The sequence below is a fragment of the Bufo bufo genome, chromosome 2 (genome assembly GCF_905171765.1).
Source record: "Bufo bufo chromosome 2, aBufBuf1.1, whole genome shotgun sequence".
Taxonomy (NCBI): Eukaryota; Metazoa; Chordata; class Amphibia; order Anura; family Bufonidae; genus Bufo; species Bufo bufo.
In genome coordinates this window covers 694260279-694277326 of record NC_053390.1, presented here as the reverse complement: position 1 = coordinate 694277326, position 17048 = coordinate 694260279, and positions in this window count along the sequence as shown.

The window sequence follows — 17048 nt, the reverse complement described above, 5'->3', positions numbered from 1 at the left end:
ATGTGACGAAAAAACAATCTCAGAACGGCCTGGGTAAGTCAAAGCGTTTTAAAGTTATCAGCACTTAAAGGGACACTGGTCAGATTTGCAAAAAATGGCCAAGTCCTTAAGGTGAAATAGGGCTGAGTCCTTAAGGGGTTAAATACTATGAGAATGACAGCAATTAAAATTTTCTCATTGAAGTCAATAGGGAAAATCTGATTGGTTGTTTGTGGCTCCGCCCACTTTTTAAAATTCCCGAAATGTGACAGAAATTTTCAGGTTGACCCCAGACTAAGTGACCCAAGTTTGGTGAGTTTAACTTCAAAGCTGTACGAATGGCAAAAGTTTACAATTTTACAATGAAAGTCTATGACAAAAAGTGGGGTCTACAGGGGGCCGCCCTAGGGGCCCGGAGGGTGGGATCGGTTAACAAAGCATAAGCAACCTATTCGGGTATGTTCCGAACAAGTGTGCAAGTTTGGTAATTGTACTCCTAAAACTGTGGGAGGAGTAGCGTATAGAAAATAGCTAAATTTTCATTGGCCGTTGCTAGCTCCGCCCACTTTGGGTGTCCCCTCAAATTTGAATCTTTTATTCGGGTTGACACCAACAATATGTGGTCCGAGTTTGGGGAATGTAGCTTCAAAACCTGCTAGTGGGAGCTATTTGAAAATTTTCCCTGTGAAAGTCAATGGCAAAAAAGGGGTCTTCGGTGGTCTGCCACAGGGGCCCGAAGGGTGGGATCACTTATTAAATCACAAACAACTTACCTCACTATAGGTCGAAGAAGTGTGAAAAGTTTGGCGTTTGTAACCCCAAAACTGTAGGATCAGTATCGTATAGAAAAAGGGGGGCAGAGAAGAAGAATAAAACGGAATATTAAGCTGAAACAATCAAATAACAGTATGTTACAGGATAACAGTATGGTACAGAATAACAATATGTTACAGGATAACAGTATGGTACAGGATAACAGTATGGTACAGGATAACAGTATGTTACAGAATAACAGGATGTTACAGGATAACAGTATGTTATAGAATAACAGTATGTTATAGAATAACAGTATGTTACAGGATAACAGTATGTTATAGAATAACAGTATGTTACAGGATAACAGTATGTTACAGAATAACGATATTACAGAATAACACTATGTTACAGGATAACAGTATGGTACAGAATAACAGCATGTTACAGAATAACAGTATGTTACAGGATAACAGTATGGTACAGAATAACAGTATGTTACAGGATAACAGTATGGTACAGAATAACAGTATGTTACAGGATAGCAGTATGGTACAGAATAGCAGTATGGTACAGAATAACAGGATGTTACAGAATAACAGGATGTTACAGGCTTTTTCAAGCCAACATATTTAATAAACTATTTTATTTATTTATATTGGCATAAAATTGGCCACGGTGTTTATGGTTACCTTAAAGAAATGATATTAACCAATTAACTTTTATCAACTACTTTGCAACCATCAAATAGTTGCCATCAACTAGTACCATTAAACACCTAGTCTGCTCAACAGAGCGATTATTACCCACCCGCCATATAGTCAATCTTGGCTAAATGGCTAATACACACTGCAGCCAATTTCCACTAAATTTTGTAAACCTATGTTAAAAATGTCAAGACCAATATCAGATAGGGACATTTTTTAAATGCCATATAGGCCTAAAATGAACCCTTCTAGCTCTGAATGCCTACATGCTAATCCATTATGTTTCAGAATGAATTTACTTAAATTTCTATTCACTCTAATTCGAATTTTTTCCATAAAACTTAAGTGCACTATATTCCAAGCCCATTTCGCAACCATTTCGGAAAAGGCTAATTTAGTAGTAGGCAAAAGCTGATGAATATTAATCAGAGAATTCTTCAATTCATTCATTAATAGGTGTGTACTAATTTTTCCTATGTCATCCTCGCCTACATGAATGATGAACAAATCCGTCAATGGCCAAATATTTTTGAAATGTAAACAATATTTAACAACCTCTTTAACACGAATATTTGGAATACCTCTCCAAAAAATTACAACCATACTATTAAAGCCTAAGTTGTCGGACCTAAATCTCATAGTCGAGCGATTGCATGCGGCTGAAATTAACTCTTTCCCAAAATCCAAATGATTTTCGGACCTGCAAGAAATCAACATAAAAGTTCAGGTCTAATATATATTTTGTATCTATCTGAACTCCATCTTCCTATCTTCTTAATGGTTTTCGTTGGTAATCCTAACTTATGTGCATAAGTGGCAGCACCAATACGAAATGAGTGAGCAGATATCTTTTTATTATCCAAATGAAAATGTTTTTACACACTTTGACAAAATTAAATTAAATTGATACTTTGTCAAAGGCGATCCATCTATGTGTTTAAACAATGGGCCATCTGAAGTGTGTCTAAACTTCAACCATTCTAACAAAGACATAACAGGGCAAATTTCGCTGTTAGTAATCTTATGAATGACTATCCAATTCCCCTTTCCAGCCTGGTCAGTTTTAGATCTTTTCAGAAAAATTTGTATTTTATTCGAAGTTAAATTTAAATGACTAATAAGTAATGGTGCCTCTGCTCTTCTATTTATAGATGTGATTTCTGAAATACGAAGAGCACCAAAGAATGTTAATATAAAGACCGATTTGAACAGAGATGTTTCGCATTCTGATAAGCAAATAACAGGTAGGTAATTAATAAATTCCTTTCAGTTATCAAGTGACAATGGGCATGTTCTTGGTAAACTGGATCCTGTTTTGATAGATCCTTTAATGATCTGCTTCAAAAGAAAATTGGAAGAGAAGGGGGGCATACCCAAAAGTCGCAGAAAAAATGAAATACCTGCCAATATCTTCTGGATATACTGCCCCCTTTTTCCCGAACTTAGCAGGTCATAGATGAAATATATAACTGGGATTATTTTACTATCTCTGAATCTAAAATTATTACCCAAACAGAAGTTTTTCCATCTGTTCCATGCAGCCGCATAAGCAGCCCATGTATTTGGAGCAACTACTTTACAAACTAACATGTCGATAAGTGACCAATCAATTTCCAAAGGTCTGTGGGACAAGGAATTCCTCTTCTCTCAGCCTCTGGAAGCAGTATTCTGAATTTTGTGAAATTCTGTCGGGATAGAGAATCAGCGATCATGTTAGATTTACCTGTAACATATTGCGCCTTAATCCACATGTTATTTTGTAAGCATAATAGTACAATTTGTCTTAATATATGAATGACCGCCTCAGACCTAGCTGACAAGCAATTCAATGAAAACACCACTCCTTTGTTGTCCGAAAACAATAAAATACGCTTATTTCTGAGTTGATTTTTCCAAATTGTCAGTGCCACTAAGACTGGAAAGAGTTCCAAAAAATGTATATTATTGATAATAGGATTGGATGACCAATCGGACGGCCATTTTTCAGCCGACCACTGTTTATTAAATATCACTCCATATCCTATTGATGCAGCAGCATCTGTAAATAAATGTAGTGAGTCAGTTGTAACAAATTCTTCCTGCCAAATGGACCTGACATTAAAATTCTCTAAGAATTCTAACCAAACCCTAATATCATTTTTCAATATTTTATTCAAATGGATGTGGTCCCATTGGTTCTTTTTTCCAGCTGTGGCTGCATATAGTCTTTTTGAAAAAATTCGGCCCATTGGAATAACCCTGGAAATGAATTTAAGAGAACCCAAGGCAGATTGAACTTTTCTTAAAGTACATTTTTAACTTTTTAACAGATTCATTAATATTATTTTAGTTGATACAATCTTTTCAGATGGGATTCTGAATTCCATATTCATGGTATAAATGTTGATTCCTAAAAACTTGATGAATTTGGTAGGGTAGACAGTTTTTTCCTCCGCTATGGGAATATTCAAATATCCGGCAATATCTCTAAAAGTGTGTAATAATTTAATACAGTCGTCGGAATCGACCGAACCTATGAATAGGAAATCATCCAAGTAATGAAGGGTATATCCTCCACTATAATGGTAATCCACCATCCATTGCAAGAAAGTGGAAAACGTTTCAAAATAGTAACACGATAAGGAAAAACCCATAGGTAATGCATTATAGTAGTAATATAACCCCTCAAATTGGAAGCCTAATGAGTTGTATCCTGATGGATGTACAGGTAATAGCCGAAATGCGGACTTAATGTCCATTTTCGCCAATAATGCATCTCTACCTGCTTTCCTTAATAACGACAAAGCTTGGTCAAAGGATGCGTAATGCACAGTGGCAGAATCACTATCAATCATATCGTTAAGTGAATTCCCCTTACGGTGAGATAAATTATGAATTAATCTGAAACTATTAGGCTCCTTCTTAGTAACAAGGCCTAGCGGAGAGATTCTAAAATTACTGAATGGAGGATAAGAAAATGGTCCTGCAACTCTATGTTCAGATATTTCTTTATTTATCTTGTCTAGAACCACTTTTTTTTTTAGTTGAACGGATTTTAGATTTTTGGAAAAAGAACAATCCGTCAATTAGCAACTCCGCTTTCTGTCTGTCTGGATACATTCTTAAACAGGGAATTAGTTTTGATAGGTTCAAGGGAGTCACTTCCTCTAATGGATTCTTTATTATTGATGCGCTTTTTGAAGCACTTGGTGGCTGGATGATTTCCGGCACAAAAAGTGCATTTAAGTTTATACTTGAAGTTTGACTGCCATTTGCAAATGGTTTCATTTAATGAAAGCAAACTCCTTTCTTTGGAAGTTGCTGGCGAAAGCTATGAGACCTTTGTGGGAGCATGAGATTAATCTATGATCCCACGTCCTTCTGTCCTCAATTTAAATCAGGATAAACTGCTAATTTTTGTCTGAAGGAATCGTCATATGCATACCATGCAGATCCTCCAAAATTTCTATAGGCCTCCAAAATGGCATCTAGATGGTGGAATAACCCACTGCAAAGGTTGGGATGTTTTTCCCCTAACACCGCTGAGTATATACAAAATCCCTGTAACCAGTTAAGAAACGATTTGTGAGGACTCTTTTTTTTTTTCTTTCATCATCCTCTTTCTTTTCGTCAGTTTTGTTAAAAGGTAAAAGAGAAAATAAATCCACATATTCTTTATGCCATATTCTGTCTTTTACTGATTTAGCCAGGTGGAACCCCAAAGGGGGTATCTGACAAGGCATGGTCTCTCCATATGCGCTTTCCTTAATACCACTACCCGCCTCTAAAGATGGTAAAATACATTTGTCTTTAACCAGAGGTTTAGACATTTCAGGAAAAATTTGACATTCAGAATCAGATGATGTGTCCGGTGTGGACCATGCTGATTCCTGAATAGGGACTATGTCTTTTTGAGAGAAAAATTCTTTAAACAGCTGAATTCTATCCTGGGGTATCGTAGGAATACTGTGCAATGTTTGTTCATTGGGGAGCCCTGTACTGTACAGTCACTATTACTATTGATAGATAAATGCTCACCGTCCTGGATGTTGACAGTTGGATTTTCTTTTACAGGTGCCCGGGGTCGTCTCGTCGCCATTGCAGAGGACCGTTGGTGAGTGTTGGCAGCTTGCAGTTGTTCCCTTCTCTCGCCATGTGGCGCAGAAGTTTAAGATCTGTTCTTTCTACCGACCAGGGATGGGGAGAAGGTCCTATTCTCTCTCCTGATTCTTTTATGCGGAGGGGATGAGGATGGAGCATCGCTGCCTGCAGGTACCTCGATTAGCTCTGCGATCCTGTCCAGCCCTGCACTCCTGAAGCTGGTGTGAGCGCCGTCTGTATTAGCTGATTGCCGAGCCGGATCCATAGAAAAATGGTCCTGCTGAAGACATGAACGTAGCCATGCCTCTCCCCCATGTTCTTCTGCTTTCTGTAATAAATGCTGCAACAAGTCTTCCATGTTTGACAGGCACAGGTTCAGTTTCTTTTTCGGTCCTGACGGGAATGTGCAGCACCTAACTGCTGTTCTCTTTTTACAGGTACCTCGAGATGAACGTTGGCTGACTCTCCAATCAATATCTTCGTCCCGACCTTGAGAACACACAGACTGCAACATCTGCATCTGTAACTCAGGTAAGTTCTGTATCTAGTTAAAACATTGCACATGCAAATCTAGAGGGTTCATGACACCATGTCCCCCCTTATTTGCATCCGCAATAAGGATTGCTCATCATTTTGTAATCCAGTCATACACTGCTCAAAAAAATAAAGGGAACACAAAAATAACACATCCTAGATCTGAGTTAATTAAATATTCTTCTGAAATAATTTGTTCTTTACATAGTTGAATGTGCTGACAACAAAATCACACAAAAATTTAAAATTGGAAATCAAATTTTTCAACCCATGGAGGTCTGGATTTGGAGTCACACTCAAAATTAAAGTGGAAAAACACACTACAGGCTGATCCAACTTTGATGTAATGTCCTTAAAACAAGTCTTAATGAGGCTCAGTAGTGTGTGTGGCCTCCACGTGCCTGTATGACCTCCCTACAATGCCTGTGCATGCTCCTGATGAGGTGGCGGACGGTCTCCTGAGGGATCTCCTCCCAGACCTGGACTAAAGCATCTGCCAACTCCTGGACAGTCTGTGGTGCAACGTGACGTTGGTGGATAGAGCGAGACATGATGTCCCAGATGTGCTCAATTGGATTCAGGTCTGGGGAACGGGCGGGCCAGTCCATAGCATCAATGCCTTCATCTTGCAGGAACTGCTGACACACTCCAGCCACATGAGGTCTAGCATTGTCTTGCATTAGGAGGAACCCAGGGCCAACCGCACCAGCATATGGTCTCACAAGGGGTCTGAGGATCTCATGTCGGTACCTAATGGCAGTCAGGCTACCTCTGGCGAGCACATGGAGGGCTGTGCGGCCCTCCAAAGAAATGCCACCCCACACCATTACTGACCCAATGCCAAACCGGTCATGCTGGAGGATGTTGCAGGCAGCAGAACGTTCTCCACGACATCTCCAGACTCTGTCACGTCTGTCACATGTGCTCAGTGTGAACCTGCTTTCATCTGTGAAGAGCACAGGGCGCCAGTGGCGAATTTGCCAATCTTGGTGTTCTCTGGTAAATGCCAAACGTCCTGCACAGTGTTGGGCTGTAAGCATAACCCCCAGATGTGGACGTCGGGCCCTCATATCACCCTCATGGAGTCTGTTTCAGACCGTTTGAGCAGACACATGCACATTTGTGCCCTGCTGGAGGTCATTTTGCAGGGCTCTGGCAGTGCTCCTCTTGTTCCTCCTTGCACAAAGGCGGAGGTAGCGGTCCTGCTGCTGGGTTGTTGCCCTCCTACGGCCTCCTCCACGTCTCCTGATGTACTGGCCTGTCTCCTGGTAGCGCCTCCATGCTCTGGATACTGCGCTGACAGACACAGCAAACCTTCTTGACACAGCTCGCATTGATGTGCCATCCTGGATAAGCTGCACTACCTGAGCCACTTGTGTGGGTTGTAGACTCCGTCTCATGCTACCACTAGAGTGAAAGCACCGCCAGCATTCAAAAGTGACCAAAACATCAGCCAGGAAGCATAGGAACTGAGAAGTGGTCTGTGGTTACCACCTGCAGAACCACTCCTTTATTGGGGGTGTCTTGCTAATTGCCTATAATTTCCACCTGTTGTCTATCCTTGCACAACAGCATGTGAAATTGATTGTCACTCAGTGTTGCTTCCTAAGTGGACAGTTTGATTTCACAGAAGTGTGATTGACTTGGAGTTACAATGTGTTGTTTAAGTGTTCCCTTTATTTTTTTGAGCAGTGTAGTTACTGGGTTTGTTTGCAATCACCTTACTGGCTAGTGGCTACATATAATTTAGAACTGATTGGTGCTTCAAATCACTTGAAATCCATAATGTACTGTTCTTAAAGAGGTTCTCTAGGCTGCAGGATAGGTCATCAATAAAGGGGTAGAAGCCCCAAGCCAAGAGCTTTCTCGCCTCATTAACCACTTCCAGACCGGGCCATTTGCCCCATTCCTGACCAGGCCTAATTTTGCAAATCCGACATGTGTCAATTCATGTGGTAATAACGTTGGAACGCTTTTACTTATACAAGCCATTCTGAGAATGTTTTCTCGTGACACATTGTACTTCATGTTAATGGTAAATTTGAGTCAATATATTTTACCTTTACTTATAAAAAAAAATCCAAAAGTTAATGAAAATTTTTAAAAAATTCACTGTTTTCTAAATTTGAATCTCTGCTTTTAAGACAAATAGTGATGCCTCATAAAATATTCATTAATTAACATTCCCAATATGTCTACTTTATGTTGGCATCATTTTGATAATGTAATTAAATTTTTTTAGGACGTTAGAAGGTGTAGAATTTTAGAAGCAATTTTTGAAATTTTTAAGAAAATTAAACTTTTTTAAGGACTAGTTAGTTCAGTTCTGAAGTCACTTTGTGGGGCTTACATAATAGAACCAACCCATAAATGACCCCATTTTAGAAACGACACCCCTTAAACCAGGCATCCTCAAACTGCGGCCCTCCAGCTGTTTTAAAACGACAACTCCCACAATGCCCTGCTGTAGGTTGATACCTGTAAGCTGTTCGGGCATGCTGGGATTTGTAGTTTTGCAACAGCTGGAGGGCCGCAGTTTGAGGCTGCCTGCCTTAAACTATTCAAAACTGTTGTTAACCCTTTAAATATTCCACAGGAATTAAAGCAAAATAGAGGTGAAATTTCAAAATTTCACTTTTTTTGCAGATTTTCCATTTTAGTCAATTTTTCCTGGAACACATCAAGGGTTAACAACAAAACAAACCTCAATATTGATTACCCTGATTCTGCAGTTTGCAGAAACACCCCATATGTGGTCAGAAGGCAATGAGTGCCATATGGTCTTTGGAGGGCAGATTTTGCTGGAATGGACTTTGGGCACCATGCTGCATTTGAAGAGACCCTGAGGTATCCCCACAGTGAAAACCCCCAAAAAGTGACCACATTTTGTAAACTACACCACCCAAGGAATTTTTAAGGGGTGTAGCGAGCACTTTACTCAACAGGTGTTTCATATAATTTTGGTGCTTAGGCCAAAACTTTATTTTTCACAAAAGGTAACAGCAGAATATCCCCCCACAATTTGCTACCCATTTTCTCTTGAACACAGTAACACCCCAATTGTGGTCGTAAACAGTTTTTTGGGGATACGCCAGGGCTCAGAAGGGAAGGAGCGGCATCTGGATTTTCTAACATGGAATATTCTGTCATGGCTTTTAAGGGCGATAACCTTTTTTTATATTTTTTGTTGAATGAGCTGCGTGAGGGCTTATTTTGTACTGCACAAGCTGTAGTTTTTATAGTCACAATTTTGGGGTACATTTGGCTTTTTGGTTGCTTTTTATCAAATATTTGGGAGGTGAAGTCGCAAAAAAAGCTGTTTGGTGTCATTTTTCTATTTATTTTTTTTACACCGTTCACTTGACAGAGTAGATCATGTCATATTTTTATAGATCCGGTCATTACGCAACAAAACCAAATACGCCTAGTTTTTTTTTATCTTTACGTTTTATACAATAAAAAACATTTTTAGAAAATAAATCATGTTTTTGTGCAATTTTCTTAGGCCTATTGCACACGACCGTATGGCTTTTTCAGTGTTTTGCGGTCCGTTTTAAACGGATCCGTTGTTCCGTTTTTTGTTTCCGTTGTGTTTCCGTTTCCGTTCCGTTTTTCCGTTCCGTTTTTCCGTATGGCAAATACAGTATACAGTAATTTCATAGGAAAAATTGGGCTGGGCATAACATTTTCAATAGATGGATCCGCAAAAAACGGAACGGATACCGAAGACATACGGATGCACTTCCGTATGCATTCCGTTTTTTTGCGGACCCATAGACTTTAATGGAGCCACGGAACGTGATTTGCGGCCAAATATAGGACATGTTCTATGTTAAAACGGAACGGAAAAACGGAAAAACGGAAACGGAATGCATACGGAACACATTCCGTTTTTTTTGCGGACCCATTGAAATCAATGGTTCCGTATACGGACCGTATACGGACCGCAAAAAACGGCCAGTAAACGGGAAAAAAAAACGGCCGTGTGAAAGAGGCCTTAGAGACATATTTTTTTCATTTTTCTGTCCACACATTCTTCCTGTGTGAGGGCTTGTTTTTTGCAGGACGAGGTGTCGTTTTTACTGCTACCATTTTGGGGTACATACGACTTTTTGATTGATTGATATTATGTTTTTGTGAGGTGATGTGACAAAAAAAAGTAGTTTTAGCATAATTTTATATTTTTCTTTTTTTTTTTTTACACTGTTCCCTTGATGGGTTAGATCATGTGATATTTTTGTAGACCCATTTGTTACGGACGCGGAGATACCAAATATGTCATTTTTTAATAATTTTCTTTACATTTTACTCAAGAGCATTTTTAGAAAAAAAATCATGTTTTTGTGTTGCAATTTTCTTAGAGCCATATTTTGGTATTTATCTGGCTATGGTCTTGTGTGGGGTCTCATTTTTTGTGGGATGAGATGATGTTTTATGGCTACTATTTTGGGGTACATATGACTTTTTGATTGATTAACATTATGTTTTTTGGCAGGTGAGCAAACAAAAAAAATCTGTTTTGGCGCAATGTTTATTTTTTTTTTACGGCTTTCAGCTGATGGGGTGGGTCACGTGATATTATTATAGAGCCGGTCGTTGCGGATGTATTGATACAAAATATGTCTATTTTTTTTTCCTTCTATTCTTAAAAATGTAAAAATTATGGATTTAGGGGGAAAAAATTTTTTTTGATGTATTATTTTTTTTCTAAAACACTTTCTTTTAGAAATTTTTACATTTTACACTTTGTGTCCTCCATAAGGTCATATCAGACCTCTGGGGGACATTTAACTTCATATATTTATTTTTTTTCCACTATGGATTTCTCCTATAACTGGGGCTTACATAGTAGCCCCAGTTCCAGCGTAAATACACCGCCCAGAGAGGCTGCACAGCAATATACTGTGCTGTACAGCCTCAGTGCAGGGCTGATCGAAGTCTGTGGATTACCCGTCAGCTCCTGCACTCCCCCTGCCCGGCGGTCACATGACCACCGGGCCGGGACAATAAGCAGCACACTGCTTCCTGATCTGTATACACAGCACTCGTTGATCACTGTCTATACAGCGATCTAGAAGGCAGGGACACCCAGGAACCCCTGCCTTCTCTCTAGGGATCCCTGCTGTCCCTGAAAGTGGACCCCCCGCTTGGCAGCTGCACGATTAGCGTAAAGCTGCGATCTCTAAAAGGACGTTCAGAAATGTCCGATCAGAGATAAACCCGACCGCCCAGGACGTTTATAGTCAATGGGAGGTCAGGAAGTGGTTAATTGAAGATGGGCACATAGCCCCATAAATCAAAACTTCTGTTAGGTCATAAAGACATGACAAAAGTTGTTTGAAATGACAATTACTCCCTGAAGACAATTGTCTGCCCAATAAGACTACAGGATAAACTATATAAGGTGTATAGTATATGAGTATACATCATATACAGTACAGACTAAAAGAGTTTTCTTTATTTTCATGACTATGGAGGCATCACAACTATGAATTAACACATGTGGAATTATATACATAACAAACAAGTGTGAAACAACTGAAAATGTCATATTCTAGGTTCTTCAAAGTAGCCAGCTTTTGTTTTGATTATTGCTTTGCACACTCTTGGGATTCTCTTGATGAGCTTCAAGAGGTAGTCCCCTGAAATGGTCTTCCAACAGTCTTGAAGGAGTTCCCAGAGATGCTCAGCACTTGTTGGCCCTTTTGCCTTCACTCTGCGGTCCAGCTCACCCCAAACCATCTCGATTGGGTTCAGGTCCGGTGACTGTGGAGGCCAGGTCATCTGGCGCAGCACCCCATCACTCTCCTTCATGGTCAAATACCCCTTACTTTCAAAGTTTTCCCAATTTTTCGGCTGACTGACTGACCTTCATTTCTTAAAGTAATGATGGCCACTCGTTTTTCTTTACTTAGCTGCTTTTTTCTTGCCATAATACAAATTCTAACAGTCTATTCAGTAGGACTATCAGCTGTGTATCCACCTTACTTCTCCTCAATGCAACTGATGGTCCCAACCTCATTTATAAGGCAAGAAATCCCACTTATTAAACCTGACAGGGCACACCTGTGAAGTGAAAACCATTTCAGGGGACTACCTCTTGAAGCTCATCAAGAGAATGCCAAGAGTGTGCAAAGCAGTAATCAAAGCAAAAGGTGGCTACTTTGAAGAACCTAGAATATGACATATTTTCAGTTGTTTCACACTTGTTTGTTATGTATATAATTCCACATGTGTTAATTCATAGTTTTGATGCCTTCAGTGTGAATCTACAATTTTCATGGTCATGAAAATAAAGAAAACTCTTTGAATGAGAAGGTGTGTCCAAACTTTTGGTCTGTACTGTAAGTACTGTTGGGAGCTTCCTTTCTACATTCCTAAACCTGGTTCAGGGTGCTGGTAGCTTTCATCAAATCTCCATTTTCATTGGCTTCTAACTACAGTGCTTTCCCGGCATCCTATGATTTAGGCTGATCAGTTTTTTCCCCTTCATCTATGAAACAGCAGAAACAAGACAACAAAAATTTGGCATACATTTTTTTATGTCAGGGATGACCCTTTACTACATTATAAATGTCCAAAAGGACTATTCCTAACAAACTCCACACACACAGATGTAAGCTTGGTTCAGCTTCTCCTTCTGTAAATATGACTGTGGTATCAAGCCCCTTTATCTTGGGGACTGTATGCAACTGCTCAAAGTGTGCATGCAGCTTCTTCCCTTGAAGGCAGTTTACCGACAATGAGCTTTTCTCACAACAAGGAACTCAAAGCGCATTTTGGAAAATTCTTGTTATGTAGACAGTTATGGAGTAGTGGCTGGAATGTCGGACTCTGGTTCCTTGGGCCAACTAGAGGAAATTTATTCTTGGAGCCCAAACTCTATATAATCAATAAAGTCTAACAGGTTTGGCAACTTCAAATGTAACCCACTCTGGCTTCAGAGATTAGGCCAATAGGAGGAGCCTTTGGTACTCTGGTGGGCCAGTCCAACGCTGAATGTCTGCCATCTATGTACTAGGGTCCGTTTGAATTCCATAGGAATCCAATTAACCTTTCAATATATTTATTTTTGGAGTGTGGGAGGAGACTGTATACCTGGAGAAATCTTCTAAAAACATGGGAAGAACATATCAATTCTATGCAGATGTAATCCTTGATCAGACCCCAGTGCTGCAAGGCCACAGTGCTAAAAACTGACCTACTGTGTTACTTATCGGGCTTAATCCACATTGACACAGCCTGATGTTCGGACTGTTTATATGAAAGCACATTCCCAATAATTGGCCTTTGTAATTGTGCCACATATCACCCAATGAATGTGCGAAACACTTGTTCATTAAGTGATATGATCTGAGACCACAATCATCATTCCCAGGTAGCAGATTGTGCTGTCTAAGCAGCACTCTCCTGCCCAGGAATAATGATTTTGTATGAGGACAAGTGATAGCAGCAGCCATCACTCCTCATACTGAGGGGGTGATTGCTGTACATAAATGAAGCGCTTCACCTCCACTTAATGAGCAGTCAATTGTCAGGAATGCTTCCTTCCCGACAATCGGCTACTGCTCACAGATTCTAAAGGCAGCTTAAAGGGGTTGTCCGAGTTATGAAAAATAAATATATAGCACTGTAATATTTCCTCATTTCCCTGCTTCTCTTCTGGCCCTTTGATTTCCTGCAATATCTCAGGTTTTCCTCATAAATATTTGTGCCCCTCCCCCTGCTCTACAAAGGGAGTGAATACAAGTCCTGCCCTGTGTGACATGTCTGCCTGCTGGGAGACTCGGCAGCATGTTGTATGTGTAGGACTAAAAGTCCCAGCTGTACAATGGCACTGCTGAGACACACAGGATCTTTTCCCTACCTGTTCTTGTGCATTGCTCTGAAAAACTACTGTCAGCTCCTGCTCCCAGCATTTGTCTCCTCACTGCCTGCAGGTACTCAGTAAAGCCTTCTGCCCCGTGTCTGTGCAGCTGAAGGGGTTAATGTTTTTCCTCAAGAATCCAGGCAGAGAGCAAAAAGCAGCAGCGGCAGTGCAGGGGGGCATGGCCAGCACAGTGACCTGTCGTGTAGAGGCACATATCTGCTCTCTCAGGCTTGTGCACCAAACATCATCAGAGCAGGGAAAGAAGCTGACATCACAGGTCATGTGACCCTCAGTGAAATCGGAGAAAGGAGGAAATGGAGATAGAGTAAGTGAATTGTAAAGTCCTTACATCTGCCTAGTTAGGCCGAATGCACACGGCCGTGTTCCGTGGCCGTGAGCGGTCCGTGGTATGCCGGCCTGGATTCCTGCTGACAGCAGGAGCGCACGGCGCCATTAGTTGCTATGATGCCGTGCGCTTCATGCCGCTGCTGCACTACAGTAATACACTCATATAGATCTATACGAGTGTATTACTGTAGTGCAGCAGGGGCATGAAGCGCACGGCCTCAGGAGCTGCTGTCAGCAGGAATCCAGGCCGGCATACCACGGACCGCTCATGGCCGCAGAACACGGCTGTGTGCATTCGGCCTTAGAAACATACAAAGAACAAAAAAATAACTCAGACAACCCCTTTAAGGGTCAATTAATCTGATCAGTGTCACAATGTAAATTGCAATCAATACCAATATTGATAGAGTATCATAGATTGTAAGCTCTCTTATAGATTGTAAGCTCTTGCGAGCAGTTGTACATTAGCTAGTTACGTTGCGATTTTTTTGTTTTGTACATGAACCCTCTGAATTTAGAAAGGGCTGTGGAATATTGTGGTGCTATATAAATAAATATTATTATTATTATTATCTATTATGGAATAGTATTTATATCATATTTGCTATGTAAATTGATATAATGTAAACAGCAGTAGATAAAAGATTAGGGTTGTATTCGATTACACGATTGTCGAGAAGGTAGCATTCCTCCCCGGCAATCGCCTGCTCGCTATCAGAGGAGTCCGCTGCTATTACATGCAGCGATCTCCTCCTCAGTATGGGGAGGAGCGATAGCTAATGCAATGGCTCATCTCCATACTGAATCATTGTTTGCCGGCAGCAGATTGTGATTACACAGCACAATCTGCCACCGGCAAGCAATGATTTTTAAGCATGCTTAAAAATCTGAATTTCCGGATGGACAAGCGTTTGTTCGTTCGTCGGGTAATCAGCAGTGTTCCCTCTAAGCTGCGCGGGTGGGCGGCCGCGCAGCAATTATTGTGGCCCCGCTCACAATTTTATAATGCCCGCTCACTCAGCTGTGCCGGCCCCCAGCTGATTCCCCTGTCTGTTTTGCAGGCTGACGCGCGCCCACCGCACGGTCAGTTCATTTACAATACCTGACTGTGGGCTGCCGGTGGGCGGTGGCTAGTATTCAAATAGGGGGGCGGAGTCCCGGACCCGGTGGAGGCAGAGAGGGAGTGCGTGCTGTGCGGCGTAGGCTATGTTGACGTCACGTCACGTCACGTCACATCTGATCTGAGTACCCTGCGCGCCTGGCCGCCTGCTAGCTGGTGAGGTGAGGGCATATAAAAAAAGAAGTATGTACCCCCCCCTGTCCCACAGTGCTACGAATCCTCTGTTGTCCCCTGTATTACCCTGATACCCCTCAGTTATATAATATATCTGAGGGGTATCAAGGTAAATTATACAGGGGGTAATATAACTAGGGGTATCAGGGTACATGAGGGGTAATATAACTGAGGAGGGCTAGGCTACTATCAGACATTATACAGGGGTAATATAACTTATCTTACCCCTCACCCCTGTATTATGTCCCTGATAGCCCTCCTCACTTATATTACCCCTGTATAATGTACCCTGATAGATACCCCTTAGTTATATTACCCCTGTATAATGTACCCTGATAGATACCCCTTAGTTATATTACCCCTGTATAATGTACCCTGATACCCCTCAGTTATATAATCTAACTGAGGGGTATCAGGTTAAATTATACAGGGCGGGGTAATATAACTAAGGGGTATCAGTGTACATTATTATACAGGGGTAATATAACTAAGGGGTATCAGGGGACATTATTATACAGGGGTAATATAACTTAGGAGGGCTATCAGGGGACATTATACAGAGGTAATATAACTTATATTACCCCTGTATAATGTACCCTGATACCCCTTAGTTATATTACCCCCTGTATAATTTACCTGATACCCCTCAGTTATATTACCCCTGTATAATGTCCCCCATAACAGTGTGTCCTCCACAGGTCCCCCATAACAGTGTGTCCTCCACAGGTCCCCCATAACAGTGTGTCCTCCACAGGTCCCCCATAACAGTGTGTCCTCCACAGGTCCCCCATAACAGTGTGTCCTCCACAGGTCCCCCATAACAGTGTGTCCTCCACAGGTCCCCCATAACAGTGTGTCCTCCACAGGTCCCCCATAACAGTGTGTCCTCCACAGGTCCCCCATAACAGTGTGTCCTCCACAGGTCCCCCATAACAGTGTGTCCTCCACAGGTCCCCCATAACAGTGTGTCCTCCACAGGTCCCCCATAACAGTGTGTCCTCCACAGGTCCCCCATAACAGTGTGTCCTCCACAGGTCCCCCATAACAGTGTGTCCTCCACAGGTCCCCCATAACAGTGTGTCCTCCACAGGTCCCCCATAACAGTGTGTCCTCCACAGGTCCCCCATAACAATACCCAAAGGAAAAAAACTATTTTAAAAACCTGCTGTTTCTCTAGATGGCCTTATGTTTATGGTAGTGGTAATAGAGTCTCAAGGGTCTATAAAAGCAGCTACACTATTTTTACAGACCTTTGAGACTCTATTAACACTACTATTAACATAAGGTCATCTAGAGGAAAAGCAGGTTTTTAAAATTCTTTTTTTTTCCCCCTTTAGGTGTTAGAGCAATCTAATGAAAGTTATGTTTTAACACCTAAAGAGATGAAAAAATAAATAAAAACCTACGGTTTCTCTAGATGACCTTATGTTGATAGTAGTGTTAATAGAGTTTCAATGGTTTGTAAAAATAGTTGCTTTTATAG